The following is a 16033-nucleotide window of genomic DNA, read 5'->3' as shown; positions in this document are numbered from 1 at the left end:
GTAATCTCATGATAAAACTGTAAAGCATGAAGTCTTGCTTCTTAAGGAACAGCAAAGAAAGTTTTTTTGTTGTTGTTGTTGTTTTTTTTAGAGACAGGGTCTCGCTATGTTGCTCAGGCTAATCTCAAACTCCTGGGTTCAAGCAGTTCTCCCACCTCGGCCTGCCAAGTAGCTGGGACTACAGGTATGTACCACCATAATCAGCTTGAAAATGGTTTCTTGAGATGGAATCTACTCCTGGTGAAGATACCGTGAACACTGTTGAAATGACAACAAATAATTTAGAATATTATATAAACTTAGTTGATAAAGCAGTGGCAGGGTTTAAGGGGATTGATTCCACATTTGAAAGGAGTTCCACTGTGGGTAAAATGCTATCAAACAGCATCTCATGCTACAGAGAATCTTTCATGAAAGGAAGAGTCAATTGATGCAGCAAATTCCATTGTCTTACTATAAGATATTACCACAGCCACTCCAACCTTTAGCAACCACCACCCTGATCATTCAGCAGCCATCAACATTGAGGCAAGATCCTCCACCAGCAAAAAGATTATGACTTACTAAAGGCTCAGATGATTGTTAGTATTTTTTAGCAATCAGGTAAAATTTTTTTGAGATGGGGTCTCACTGTGTTGTTCAGGCTGGTCTCAAACTCCTGGGCTCCAGGGATCCTCCTGGTTCAGCTTCCTGAGTAGCTGGGACTACAGACACGTGCCACTGCACCTGGCAGTTTTTTTTTTTTTTTTTTTTTTTTTTGAGACAGAGTCTCACTCTGTTACCCAGGCTGGAGTGCAGTGGCACAATCAGGGCTCACTGCAGCCTCGACCTTCCCAGGTTCAAGTGATTCTCCTGCCTCAGCCTCCCAAGTAGCTGGAACCACAGGTGCACACCACCATGCCCAGCTAATTTTTCTATTTTTGTAGAGATGGGATTTTACCATGTTGCCCAGGCCGTCTCAAACTCCTAGGCTCTTGCAATCCACTCACCTAGGTCTCCCAAAGTACTGGGATTATAGGTGTGAGCCACTGTGTCTGGCCCATATTTTTTAAATTAAGAATGTACATTGCTTTTTTTAGACATAAGGCTATTGCATACTTAATAGACTATAGTGTTAACATGGCTTTTACATGCACTAGGAAACCAAAAAATTCATGTGATTCACTTTATTGCAACATTTGCTTCATTGCAGTGGTCTGGAACTGAACCCAAAATATGAGGTATGCCTGTATTCCATAGACAATTATGGGAACAGTGTCAAAACTGACATAAAAAAGGGTGACTGAAGGTTTCAGATAACACACAAAAGTACAAGTTGTTTGAACATACAAATTTTGTGTCTTAGGCCTAGATTCAGGAGAAGCACAGGTGAGTTTGTGAACGGATTATGAAATTGATCTCATAAATGCAGATTATTTGTAATCACAAGCTTCACAGGGCCTCAAAAAGGACAAAAGAATGACAGATTCGTAGGCTACTGCTAGGTGTGTCTTCCTGGTATCCTCCAAGACTGTGGTCCATGAGGTATGAAAAATCCACCAGGTCCAAAGATCCCCACACAAAGAGGGTCCCTAGCTTCTTGCTTCTACCCCATTCCCTGCCAGATAGGTCATGTGATGCTATGGTCTGCATGTTTGTAATCTCCCAAAATTTATATGTTGAAATCCTAAACCCCAAGGTGATGGCATTAGGAAGTGGGGTCTTGGGGAGGTGATTGGATTATAAGGACAAAGCTCTTATGAATGAGATTAGTGTCATTATAGAAGGAGACCCCAGAGAGCTAGCTAGCCCCTTACACTATATAAGGTCACAGTGAAAAGGCACCATCTATGAACCAGAAAGTGGGCCCTCATCAGACACCAAATTTGCCAGTGCCTTGATCTTGGACTTCCTAGCCTCTAGAGCTATGAGAAATAAACGTTGATTGTTTATAAGCCACCTTGTTTATGGTATTTTGTTATAGCAGCCCAAATAAACTACATGTTAGCTCCCAGAAACAGTTTATATCATGTATAGAACATTAATTATGGTCACCATCAATCTGCATCCCTCAGGCCTGACATACAGAGTGTCCATCCTGAAACTCTTGCTACATCATTCTCATGCAATATATTTTTTCTTTCCCCTGTGTCTCAGGATCCACGGATCAACCTTATATATACATTTAGGGGCTATCCATTGACTGATCCAGCCCACCAAAGCATGAAGCTGAGGACTACTTTGAAAACACACAGAGATACCAGAAAATGCCATGGCTTAAGCAAAAAACTGCTTCTGGAAATGATTTAAATAAACAAAATTAGATACACAAAAATGGCTCAGCAAAGGAGTCCTGGTGGGCATATTAACATTCACTTAATACAGGTCTTACCAGAGCAGGAATCAGGTCCAAAGAAATGTGGCCAGAGTCACTGGGAATAAGATGGGTTATTTTGGACATTACTACAACTCATGTTTAAATTGAAGTTAACATGCCGGAGTTTACCATTTTGCTATTGATAAATCAAGGTTTTGGGGTTTTTTGGGGACGGAGTCTTGGTCTGTTGCCCAGGCTGGAGTGCACCATCATGAATACTTGTAGAGACCAGCTTTGTTAGAGGAAAAAAAAAAAAAAAAAGAAACAGGGCCGGGCGCGGTGGCTCACGCCTGTAATCCCAGCACTTTGGGAGGCCGAGGCGGGCAGATCACAAGGTCAGGAGATCGAGACCGTCCTGGTTAACACGATGAAACCCCGTCTCTACTAAAAATACAAAAAATTAGCCTGGCGTGGTGGTGGGCACCTGTAGTCCCAGCTACTCAGAAGAATGGCGTGAACCCGGGAGGTGGAGCAAGCAGAGAGCCAAGATCGCGCCACTGCACTCCAGCCTGGGCGACAGAGCGAGATTCTGACTCACAGAAAAAAAAAATAAAAAAGAAAAGAAAAGAAAAAAAAAAAAAACAGAAACAGAAAAAAACAGTGATCCTTGCAGCAAGATGTGGATCATTTTCTCAAGATTCCCATTCCCAAACCTCCCGCCGGGGAAAATTCCAATCCTTGCAGCAGTAACCCATGGAATCCTTGGCTAGAGTACTAATCAAAACTTGACCTTGAGATTTTTGAAACCTTGGTAGAAATGGTAGAAGTCAACTGTCATTCCAAAGCTTCAGACAGATGATAAACAATCAAAAAGAAAACAAGCAGTGCTGCTCCTCAATGCCCAGAGGACCAAATGCAGCAATGCACTTGGCACTGGGACTTTTGTCCTTCTCTTAGAGTGATGTCTGGAGAACTGGCAGCCTTGGGAGCATCAGGAGATGGCACCCTTAGCCTATACGCTATGGCATGCTCCCAGTAGACAGCCACCACCACTGATAATGATGAGAGCCTTCAGGTGGTGTTTTGGCACTGGGTACCAACTAAGCAGGAGAAAAAGAGCATGGCGGACACCAAATGGTGTCCGTAGGTGACATTCAAGTTGTGGGGCCCTTTGAGGACTCCAAGAAATCTTTGTTAGGTGAGGTATTTTCAGGGCAAGAGATGCTGCAGGGTCTGAGGATAAAACAGGATATCTGCATTTCTAATGTTCTGACTTCATTTGTATTTGTAAGGTGGTGTGCTTTGTAACCTTTTGATAATAGCATTACACATTAGGCACAAGGAGAAGGAAAAGAGAAAGAGGTTCAGAACATTGTTGAGTGTGGAGTAAGGGGATCCTGGCATTTAAAAAAAAAGCCTCCTTGGAAACCAAGATAGGGGCTGCAATGTTACAAAGCAGCAGGAACTGATAGGTGAATGCCAAGGCAGCAAGTATACAGCATGACAATGACGCCCGGAATGTTATAGGTTTGGAAGTTTTCCTAATCCTTGTTTAATCTCCTGGGAGTTTTTTTTTTTTCTTTCATAGAAATGCATCTTTAATTCCATAATGAAAATCAAGAGACAAATAGATTTTATGTTACGGCCAACTTATGAGATATCTATTGCATTAATGAGTGGGCATCTGTACTTAAAAAGAGAAGGAGTTCTAGATGATGATTATTTAGCCTCTGAGGAAATTGCCTTCAATTTATTTATTTGGCAAATGTTTATCAAGCCTGGCACTCTTGTCTGCAATGGAGATACTGCAGTGAGCAAAAGTCTCTGCCTCCACAGAATCTACATTCTAGTGAGAGGTAGACAATGAACAAAGGAAACAAGCAGAAGGGATACTGCAAAGTGATGAAGGCTGCAGAGAGAAAGTGGAGGGTGTTAGTGAGTGTAAGGGCAGGGCAGGGTAGGAGGGTCTCACTGAGAAGGCAACCTTTGATCTCTCCCTCAGGGCATGCTTGCTCACACTGAGAATTTGATCAGAGACATAAAGGAGCTGAAGGAGCAACCCCATGGATCTGAGGGGAAGAGAGTTCCAGGCAGAGAGAACAGCAAGCTCAGAGACCCTGAAACAAGGCTGCTCCTTAAGGGCTCCAGAAACAGCCAGACCGGTGTGGATGGAGTGGGGTAAGCGCAGGAGGGTGAGGTCACACAGGTGGGGAAAAGAGAGGTGATCATAAGGGCCTCTGCGGTGTGTGTGAGCTTTAGCCTGAGTGAGAGGGGAATCCACTGATGGATTTGAGCAGAGAACTGACAAGAGCTGACTCACTTTTAAAAAGGATCACTCTGGTGGTAGCACTACCAGTGCTGGATATTATTTGACCCGAAGCCACAAAAAAAAAAAAAAAAAAAAAAAGATTAAGACTTAAACTTCCACAGAGTTCTTATCCATCTACTGACTCACCTTCAACATGGCCACTGAGATTTTCAAAACTGGGCTGAGAGATCATTTTGTGAAAATGCATAAAACAGCATTTCTGTCACTTTAAACATACAACAGAGATGCACAGCAGAGATGCACGAGGAAGTGCGGGATGGGATAAAGTACTGTCTCCCCAAGACAGGTCAGGTTATGCATATTGGCCGAGTCTGCAGCTTCTGGCCCATGCTCCAAACTCAGTTTTCGTCCTATTGGAGGTTTGGGGGTACTGTGGCCAGAGGAACATGAGGGGAGAAGAAAGGAAGAAACAAAAAAACTGTCCTGACCCCAATCCTAAAATTCAGTCTTCATGAAAGAACCTGGAGTTACTGCCCACAGACCCAAGTGTGGGGTCGCCATCAGACATCAGAGTAAGTGTTTAGGTCCTGGTCCAGAGAGGATCTGTCAGGATCTAAACACTTACTCTGATGTCTGATGGTGACCTCTGGCCCTGGAGATTCCAGGACAGTTGTGATTTCATATATTATGTCCCATTGGTCCCACAAACCATCAAAATGTTCATGAAGAACTTCCCATAAGGCTGAAAACAGGAGTCTCTGTCACAGAGAGAAGAAAGAGAAGGGAGGCTGGAAGAAAAGGGTTTCTATCAAGAGGAATCAACCCTCAGGATGATGAGGAGGGGGACAAGAGAAGGTTTGGGTAGTTCAAGGGCATCAAGTTCTGGGCTGGGACCACTATTTCTATGTTTCTGGGTTGGTAATCCTGATTTTAAAAGAGAATTCGTGCACATAATGCTCCCCAGGGCCCAGGCACTCAAAAAGGCCAACTCCCTGGCCTCACCCCTGAGCCATCCATTATCAACTTTTAGGAAGGCAGGAGGAGAAAAGCAGGCTTTAGACAACTCGCATAATATAATTCCATGTTTCGAACACATACAAACATACATGCATATGCTAAACATACACACACACATGCATACACACAAACACACATGCATATACTAAAACACAAGCATATACACAAACACACATGCATATACTAAAACACACACACATGCATACACACAAACACACATCATGTACTAAAAAAGAACATTAAGAAGAATGTAAGTCAAAGTGTTGACAGTCACTATCTCTGGATATTTTTATTGTTGTTCACCTGTATTTTTTTCCTTTTCAAACAACGAATGTGGATTGCTCGTATTTCTTTCAAGGCAGGGAAGTATGTGTTATATGGTAAAAAGGATATTTGGACCAATATGAATGGTCCAAATGAGAAAGTTTTTCCTGAAAAGCTAATGTTTTGTCACCTAAATGACATGCGTGGAAGCAGTTCTTGAATCTCTAGTCAGACTTGAAGTCTGGTTTCGGTTTTGGAATACATGACCTGCACGGCACCCACCCCTAAACAGACTGGTTTGAGCATGGCATGGGCATCAGGGATGGGAGCATGTCTTCCACATCTTCTTAAGAAAATGTGCTATGTCCGCCCTGTTGTTTCATTATAAGCTTGCCAGTAAAACCACTTCAAATCAAGTGACTAGATTTTTGGAGGAGTTTCACTGCTAGAGAAAGGGCTCTTTGCTATCCCTGTCTAGCAAGATACAGAAAAGTTGATTGCTACATTTTGCTTTCCATCTGCCCCTTTTTCTAACTTTTCTTCCCCGCCCCCGAGACAGGGCCTTGTTCTCTCATCCAGGCTGGAATGCAATGGTGCAATCACGACTCACTGCCGTCTTGACCTCGTGAGCTCAAGCAATCCTCCCACCTCAGCCTCCTGAGTAGCTGGGATCACAGGCGCATGCCACCACACGTAGCTAAATATTTTGATTTTTAGTAGGTCTCACTATGTTCCCCAGGCATTTTAAAAAAAAAGTGTTTTTTTGAGACAAAGTCTCACTCTGTTGCCCAGGCTGGAGTGCAGTGTGGCGCAATCACTGCCCACTGCAGCCTCGACCTCCTAGGCTCAAGGGATCCTTCCGCTTCATGCTCCCAAGTAGCTAGGACTACAGGCAAGCACCGTCACACTCGGCTCTTTTTTGTAGAGATGAGGTCTCACTATGTTGCACAGAGTGGTCTCAAACTCCTGGGCCCAAATGATCCTCCCTCCTCGGCCTCCCAAAGTGCTGGGATTACAGGCATGAGCCACTGCACTGAGGCCTAACTGGGGGATTAATTGCATTTATCCTCCTTTACCTCCATTATTATATGCTGGATATTTTGGAGATAGGTAATTAGGCATAGGTTGGTGGACCATAAAGAGCCACATTTGAACTTGACCAAGAGGAAAAGGCATTGCCCAGAAATCCTATCCTTGGAGCTAGATGCAATAACTGGATGTGAAATTAAGTTGTTACTCTGATAGGAAACGGGTGAGTGTGTTTTGGCTGAACATGGGGCAGTTAGAAGAAATGAATCCATTCTTCTGATTGTATGCATATGTGTGTCAGGCAGCCAAGGGATGGACTGCCCTGGTCTCTAATGACAACTATCACATCCCCTCCTTCAGAAATACACCCTCTGCCCTGGCTGTAGTGGTAAACGTTGGACTCAGATCAACCAATCACAATATCCATCCTTTGGCAGCAGAGATTGATTGGTCCCAGGGTAGTCAAATGTCCCAAAGTAAAGCAAATCAGTGTCCTTCCCTAGGATTTATATACAAGCTTGTGATGAAAGAACTCTCTTGTGCTAGGCTACTAAGTTGAAGCTGTGGGCTCTGACGTGTGGACAGGGTCAATCTGCAGTAGGAGAGGCTGAGATGGATTCTCAAAGATAAACTGAGGCAAGCAGGGAGGAAGAGTGGATGCTAGCATCAAGTCTTGGTTCCAGTTGCTACGGCCTTGACTGCTATAGTGATTGTTAGCCACACATTTATCCCAGTTATGTCAGTCAATACATTCCTCTTCTCAAGGTGGTCTGAGTTGGTGTAATGGTTAGTTTTACATGTCGACCTGACTAGGCCACAGGGTGCCCAGATATTTGGTTAAACATTATTCTGGGTGTGTCTGTGAGGATGTTTCTCGCTGAGATTAGCATTTGAGTCAAGAGACTGAGTAAAGCAGGTTGTTCTCCCTAACATGGGTGGGCCCCATCCAATCCATTGGAGGTCTCAATAGAATAAAAATGGGGAGTAAGGAAGAATTCACTCTCTGCCTGTTTTTGGGCTCTGACACTCGTCTTCTTTTGCACTTGAACTGGAACTTACACCATTGGTTTTCCTGGTTCTCAAGCCTATGGACTTATATTGGAACTACACCACCAGCTTTCCTGAGTCTTCAGCTTACAGACAGCAGATCACAAAACTACTCAATTTCATTATCATGTGAGCCCATTGCTTATAATAGATGTATCTATCTAACTATCTATGTTCTATTTCTCTAGAAAGCCTAGAAAGCTCTGACTAATGCAGTTGGGTTCACTGATGACACTTGTACCCAACGATTCAGCTACAATAAACATTACCAAAGAGTCAATGGATCCCAACTCATGTTTCTTTGTCATAAAAGAAGCCTAACAAGTTTATTTTTCATTCAACTCCATGCTGATCTTCCATGGTCGCCTGTTCTTTTTTTTTTTTCTTTTTTTGAGACAGTCTTGCTCTGTCGCCCAGACTGGAGTGCAGTGGCGCTATCTCGGCTCACTGCAAGCTCTGCCTCCCAGGTTCATGCCATTCTCCTGCCTCAGCCTCCTGAGTAGCTGGGACTACAGGTGCCCGCCACCACGCCCGGCTAATTTTTTTGTATTTTTTAGTAGAGACAAGGTTTCGCCATGTTAGCCAGGATGGTCTCCATCTCCTGACCTTGTGATCTGCCCACTTCGGCCTCCCAAAGTGCTGGGATTACAGGCGTGAGCCACCACGCCCGGCCGGCTGCCTGTTCTTAATTTACCTTTGATTGGTGTTGAAAGGCCTCAGGATTACAATGGGGTGTCAAATAAAGAATGTAAACATTTTGCCATTGGGCCCCCCACTTGAACAACATTTCTCAAAGCAACAACTGTTGTTAAGATAGACTCATGTTTCCCCTGTGGAATTCCCTGGCAACTTAACATAAATAAAGAAATCAGCCATAGGAAGGGGATGTCCTGGGGCAACTGAGGTGGGGAGAAATGGAATTCAAGGCTCAGATGAGAACGGCATTTCCTGCGCTACCTCAAAGACCCCAGCACCTGAGAGAAGTGCAACCGTGACAAATATGCAGAGTGTAGTCTCTCACCACAGGAATTACCAAAGAAACTAAAAACAGAAACATGCACCGCATAATCTCTAACCTCAGGGGACAACAAAACAGAGAATTGCTGTGTCAATCTCATTTCCTTGTTAGGTGCATTATCATAAGTGGGGAACTTTCGTTTTGAATGCCACACTTCAGTAACATTTACCCGGCTCCGGCTTCTGAAATATTGAATTCCATAGTAATTTTATTTTTTGCTTTTGATCTTTAATGTTTTGCTCATTTATCCATAAACATGAGCTACTGAGCCAACTTCAAATTAAACAGCTAAAGTCTGAGGCCATCCAGCTAGGACTAAACCAGTAGCCCAAGGAGGACCTTACGTTGGTGTGCGTAATAATAAATTTTAAATGTCTATTTTTGGATACCTCCATGTAAGATTCTTCGGTGATGATCCACGTCTTGATTTATCTTTCTGCTCTGGTTTAGGAAGAAAGATGTATACAACATTGGGATCTTCCTGGATATGGATGGTAAAAGTCGTTCTCATAATGTGAATTTTAGAAATCCTCCCATTTTGTCAAAACATTCTATTATAGGACGGTTCTGAGGAGGGGAATTGCTAGAACCACTGTGCAAAGCAGTACTTTGTATCAGTTGATTAATTTTAAAAGTAGCTCATTCAACCAGTTTTGGCAACCAAACTATTTCTGAAATCCAAAATAGCAAAAACCTGAGAATGAGACAGGGAAAAAAACAGGCGAGTTAAGAATAAGTCACAGTGAATTTACTGAATCATTGTCAGCGGGGGGAAAGAGAGACTGGGGTGCATCCGAGCCACTCCTCGGCTAGTTCACCTTCCCTGTGCTTCCCCATCAATGCCAAGCTCGGGCCTGGGGCAGCTGGCAAACCTGGCCTGCCTGATCTGCCCACCTGGCAGAGGAGTGAGTTAGTCGTGATTATCCTGTTTTTACAGCTGGGGAAAATGGGACTCAGAGGTCACAGCTTGCCTAGGGTCTCATACATAACAGTGGAACAAAAATTTGGATCCAGGGAGCTGGGTGCAGTGGCTCACGCCTGTAATCCCAGCACTTTGGGAGGCCGAGGAGGGCAGATCACGAGGTCAGGAGATGGAGACCATCCTGGCTAACACGGTGAAACCCTGTCTCAACTAAAAATACAAAAAATTAGCCGGGCATGGTGGCAGGTGCCTGTAGTCCCAGCTACCCAAGAGGCTGAGGCAGGAGAATGGCGTGAACCCGGGAGGTGGAGCTTGTAGTGAGCCAAGATTGCACCACTGCACTCCAGCCTGGGCAACAGAGTGAGACTCTGTCTCCAAAAAAAAAAAAAAAAAAATTTGGATCCAGGGTTCCAAGGTCCGTGCTCTTCATGTGGCTTGGGGAGAGGCCAACAGAGAACACTAAGCTCTGAAGATCCCTCTGGTGGGTAGTTGCTAATTTTGGATTAAGATATATACAGAGGGGCCAGGCACGGTGGCTCACGTTTGTAATCCCAGCATTTTGGGAGGCTGAGCTGGGTGAATCACTTGAGGTCAGGAGTTCCAGACCAGCCTGGCCAATGTGGCAAAACCCTGTCTCTACTAAAAATACAAAAATCAGTTGGGCATGATGGTGTGCGTCTGTAATCTCAGCTACTTGGGAGGCTGACACATGAGAATTGCTTGAACCAGGGAGGTGGAGGTTGCAGTGAGCCGAGATCGCACCACTGGACTCCAGCCCGGGTGACACAGCAAGTCTCTCTCTGGAAAAGAAAAAAAAGATATATACAGAGGACTTAATCTGATTCTATCTAATGATGATGGTAAAAGCCAATCTTTACCAAGTGTTTCCTGTGCGCCAGGCATGGTTTGTATACACACATTAATCCTTTTATTTCTCAGAGCAATGCTGCTAAGTGGGCACTATTATTATCCCCATTCTTTAGATGGGGAAGCCCACTTACTGACACAGGGATACACAAATGGTAGGTGAAAGAGTCAACATAAAACCCAACAACTAGGCTATAATTACAGCACTTTGGTTAGAACCGAGGTGGGAAAATCACTTGAGCCTAGGAGTTTGAGACCAGCCTGGGCAACATAGGAGAACCACCATCTCTATAAAAATAAAAAAATTAGCTGGACACAGTGGCATGTGCCTGTGGTCCTCGCTACTCAGGAGGCTGGAGCAGGAGGATTGCTTGAGACCAGGAGGTCAAGGCTGCCGTGAGCTATGATCGCACCACTGCACTCCAGCCTGGGTGACAGAATGAGACTCTGCCTCAAAAAAAAAAAAACCATCAAAAATCCAAGCAACTGGCTCCAGAGCCCATGCCCTTAACCTCTAAGTCTTCCTGTTTCTCAGGCACATCTATAATTAGTAGTTAACACAGTCCACAACCTTGTAATTCTAGATTGCACGACCTGGACTTTCATTCAGAAAAACATTCATGTTGCCCTCCTATTGGCAATAACGAGACACTTGGGACATAAGCAGCTTACAAGTTTCTAAAAAAAAAAAAAAAAGGGATCTTTCTCAACTTTACTCAATTGAAAAAAATCTATATTTGAAACCAGATCTGTGTTCTTAGACATCCAGAATAGTTGTGATTATTTCAATAGGCTGAAAATACAAGCCCTCATAGGTTCAAGGAGTGGGCTCCCCATGGAAAGGGTCATACCCATGGGTCTGTCCTTATCTCCCAAATTCATGGATGACCATCCTTGGAAAGCCTGGAGTCCACTTGGGAAAAAAATAAAAACTAGATCTTTCATTAAAGGGAAAGTAACCTAAGTAAAGCTATTGTCATACATATTATAGAAAATACATGACTTGATTCATAGAGCACGGTGTGTCTCAAGTCACTGTGGCAGGTAAGTCTGTCCAGAGCAATCCTTCTAAATTTTGCCAAATAGAAAAGAGAGATAGCAAAGCATAAAGTCATCTATCACTTTTGATATTCAAGATTGTGTGTCTGACTTTGTCCTTTCATTTTTCCCTTCCAATTTCACAGAAGGTTTTATAGTTAACTTAGGAATATTTTTATCCCACAAAAATGGCTTTTATTAAAAGGTTGAAAGAGGAGCTATTAGTTAACTCACTCTTAAAGATGCAAAAGAGAGCAGTTGCTCTTGTCTACTCAGCATCCCTTCCTTAGAGAACCATTTCCTCCTATATGCGGTTCTGGAGGTGTCTTATGGCCCAAGCGTAGCTCATAACAGGACCTACTCTCCCAGGCAATGATGCCTGGTCCAAGGATAGCATGTGAGAGTCATCTTTCTGTTGTGAGTTTTAAGCTGGGAAGATGACACTTTATGGCTGCTGGAGGCCATCTTTTTTGCAACATGGAGAGGTGAGAATTGGATGGAGAGAGAGAAAATTCTGGAATCAGTGAACCCATTTTTCATCCCAAAAACTCTAATTCCTGCAGTCCTCCTTTCCTGTGAGAAACCTTGGCATTCTTCCAAGTTGAATGAGCCAATAAATTTCCCTTTGTACTTAATCTGGTTTGAGTTGGATTTCTGTCTCTTGCAACCAAGAGTCAGAATGTAAAAGACTAAAACTTTAAATCTCTTCCTTAACCTCTCACAGAAGGTGTCTGCATAAGTTAAATGTATTTCCCTCCCTTAAAAAGGACTATTTCTTGTATACCCAGTAAACTTGTCATCTTGCTAGCCTCAGTCCTCTTCACATTAAATCCATTTCTTTCGTTTTCACTTCCCACTTAGCCCAGACTTCAAGCAGATGTGATTGCTTTCTAACTGCAGTAACTTACTTTGTCTTTGGGGAGACAGGAAGATACTCAGTTTGCTCATAAATAGCAAAATGCTCAGGCATCCCAATGTGTACTTGTTTTCCATGTGGTAACCTTCATACCATGATGTGTTTATTCTAGTGACATTGCCAGTGCTTCAAGCAATCGTTTTCAAGATAGTTGTATATTAAAATCACCTGAAGATATATGTTTAAATCACCAATAACAAGGTCTCACCTCAGAAATTCTGTGTTAATTGCTCAAGAGAGGGGACCAAGTATCAGTATTTTTCAAAATTCTTCCAGCCAAGGTTAAGTCAGCCAAGGTTAAGATTGGCTGACTAAAAATATGTTCATATATGTCTTTAATAATTTTTATGAGTGATTCAACTAGAATAACTTGTTCTCTGTCCATGCTTTTTGTGGTAGTGTCAGAAAAAGCTTGGAGGCATTAGCCCTATGTAACTGTCCTTCACCATTTCCTGGGATGTGCTTGAATTCATTAAGGCATATTGGACATTTCCAGAGATGTGATGGAAATGAGCAAGGGACCCTGTTCTTTTTTTTCTGAGACAGGGTCTCACTCTGTTTCCCAGGCTGGTGTGCAGTGGAGTGATCACAAGTCACTGTAGCCTCGAACTCCTGGGCTCAAGTGATCCTCCCATCTCAGTCTGCGAGTAGCCAGGACCAAGGTGCATGTCACCATGCCCAGCTAACTTTTTTTACTTTTTGTAGAGGCAGTGTTTTGCCATGTTGCCCAGGCTAGCTGAGCTCCTGAGCTCAAGCAATCTGCCCACCTCAGCCTCCCAAAGTGCAGACCCTGTTCTTAATAGCCACACATTGGCCCTTTGTTCTGTGGCCTCCTAAGAACTCACTGTTCATGCCCAAGTGTACATATCTGTTGTGTATATTTAAGTCTTCTGTCAATATGTATGAAATCATACAAGTTCTGATAGACTTGCAAAAAAATCAAATACTTGACCTTTTTGGCATAACTCATTCTGATAGACAGAGATTATCATATAATCTACATATGGTACATGATTATCATATATGTATATATACCATACACCTACATATATGGCATATGTATTAGCTTGCTAATGCCGTAATAAGTACCACGTATATGCATTAGTTTGCTAATGCTGCAATAAGTACCATGTATATGTATTAGTTTGCTAATGCTGCAATAAGTACCACGCTGGGCATGGTGGCTCATGTCCAAAGTCCTATAATCCTAGCACTTTGGGAGGCCGAGGCAGGTGGATCACCTAAAGTCAGGAGTTCGAGGCCAGCCAGGCCAACATGGTGAAACCCCATCTCTACTAAAAATACAAAAATTAGCCAGGAGTGGTGGCGGGCACTTGTAATCCCAGCTACTCGGGAGGCTGAGGCAGAAGAATCACTTGAACCCAGGAGGTGGAGGTTGCAGTGAGATAAGATCATGCCACTGCACTCCAGCCTCGGCAGCAAGAGTGAAACTCCATCTAAAAAAAAAAAAGAAGTACCACAAACTGGGTGGCTGAAACAACAGAAATTTGAACAGAGACAGGGACGTAGGGAGAATGTCATGGAAGATGAAGATGGAGATTGAAGTGGTATTTCTACAAACTGAGGAACACCAGAGATTGCTAGCCAACCAACACCAGAGGGTAAGAAAGAGTCATGGAATGGATTCCTTCTCATGGCCCTCAGAAGGAACCAATCCTGCTGACACCATTTGGTTGAATCTTGGTTGGATCTTGGATTTGTAGCCTCTAGAACTCTGAGGCAATAAATTTCTGGGTAAGCCATTCCGTTTGTGATATGGCAGCCTTTTCTTTTCTCTTATGGAAAAGAAAAATCTGACTTTGCAGTCATTCACTTTTGATGCTGGAGTGGTGGGGAGAAAGACCCACAAGTTTGAATTACCTGAAAACAATAAGTTAAAGGATCACTGTTGGTCTTCACGCAATATATAAAGTCTGTTACCAGCTACTTTTTGGAGACCAAAGAAGAGGTTAAAAAAAAATAAAAGTCCTTGTTCTTTCCTAGCCTAGAAAACAGATCCAAAAAGTCCAGCTGCCTGGACATTTCTTATATAAGTCAGTTAGACACTTATCACAATTTTAGAAGCGAAATCATATTTCTATTGGTTTCCAAAAACTAGTGCTTACAGAAGCTTTGTTAGTAAACCATGAAATACTCCAGACAACCAGAACATCAGACAAATCCAGCTGCTTTCTTGGCTGGGGGCAAATGGCATGCATTAATTTATAAAAATTCTAATAAAGTGTATAATGTGTGACGTTACAAAACTGCAAGTTGCCAATATTTAAGATTATATTTCAGTGGCTCATTTCAAAAGCTTCTCTGTGGAAGTGGCCCTCCTGTGATGGTATGGAATAAAACCTTGACTTAAACACCAATAACCATTATGAACCGATCATTTCCTGTCGTAGCACAGTACCCAGAGAAAGTTAAGAGTGGCCAGGATGGAAATGGATCTTGCTGGAAAAGACTGCAAACTCTTCTTAGGAATTAAATCCCCAACAGTTTGACTTGCTGTTATCGTATATTCTCAACTTTCTCTTCCTAACTCTTTTCTCCTTTTTTCTTCCTGGCTTTAGTATCCAATTTTATTCTCTTAAATATCTCAAGTGGCTGGGTGCAGTGGCTCATGCCTGTAATTCCAGCACTTTGGGAGGCCAAAGCAGGAAGATCACTTGAGCCCAGGAGTTCAAGACCACGCTGGGCAATGAAGTGAGACCCTATCTCTCCAAAAACAAACAAACAAACAAACAAGAAAAAAAGCTGAGCATGGTGGCTGAAACCTGTGATCCCAGCTATATGTAAGGCTGAAGCAGGAGGACTGCCTGAGCCCAGGAGGTCAAGGCTTCAGTGAGCCAGGTTTGCACCACTGCACTCCAGCCTGGGTGACAGAGCGAGACCCTGTCTCCAATAATAATAATAATAATGAAATTAAAAAAAAAAAATTAAATATCTTAAGCTCATACTTATGTCCATGGTGCTTTCAGCTCTTTGGGAGGAATGTTTCTTTAGGAGTTGGAAGAAAGTGAAGAATAGAGAATAAAAGGTTAAATTTATGAAACTTGACAAGGTACATTTGCTACACTGATAAAGAGAAGAATATTGGGCTAACTTCTTCAATGATTTGCTTGGTGACTTTGGGGAAATTTCTTCAGTTCTCTGAAGGGAAATAGCCACAACGTCATAATATTGGAAGGGTCAATGGACAAATAAACTAATCCATTATCAAGACCCAATTAGCCAATAGTCAATTCTGGAGCTGATGGGAAAGAGATAATCTCTTGCACACAGTTGACAACTGCTGGTGGGCAGATAGACACTGTAAAGGAAAGACCTGCCAGAGAATGAAT

The sequence above is a fragment of the Pan paniscus genome, chromosome 3, assembly GCF_029289425.2.
Source record: "Pan paniscus chromosome 3, NHGRI_mPanPan1-v2.0_pri, whole genome shotgun sequence".
NCBI lineage: Eukaryota > Metazoa > Chordata > Mammalia > Primates > Hominidae > Pan > Pan paniscus.
This window is presented reverse-complemented; position numbering follows the sequence as displayed.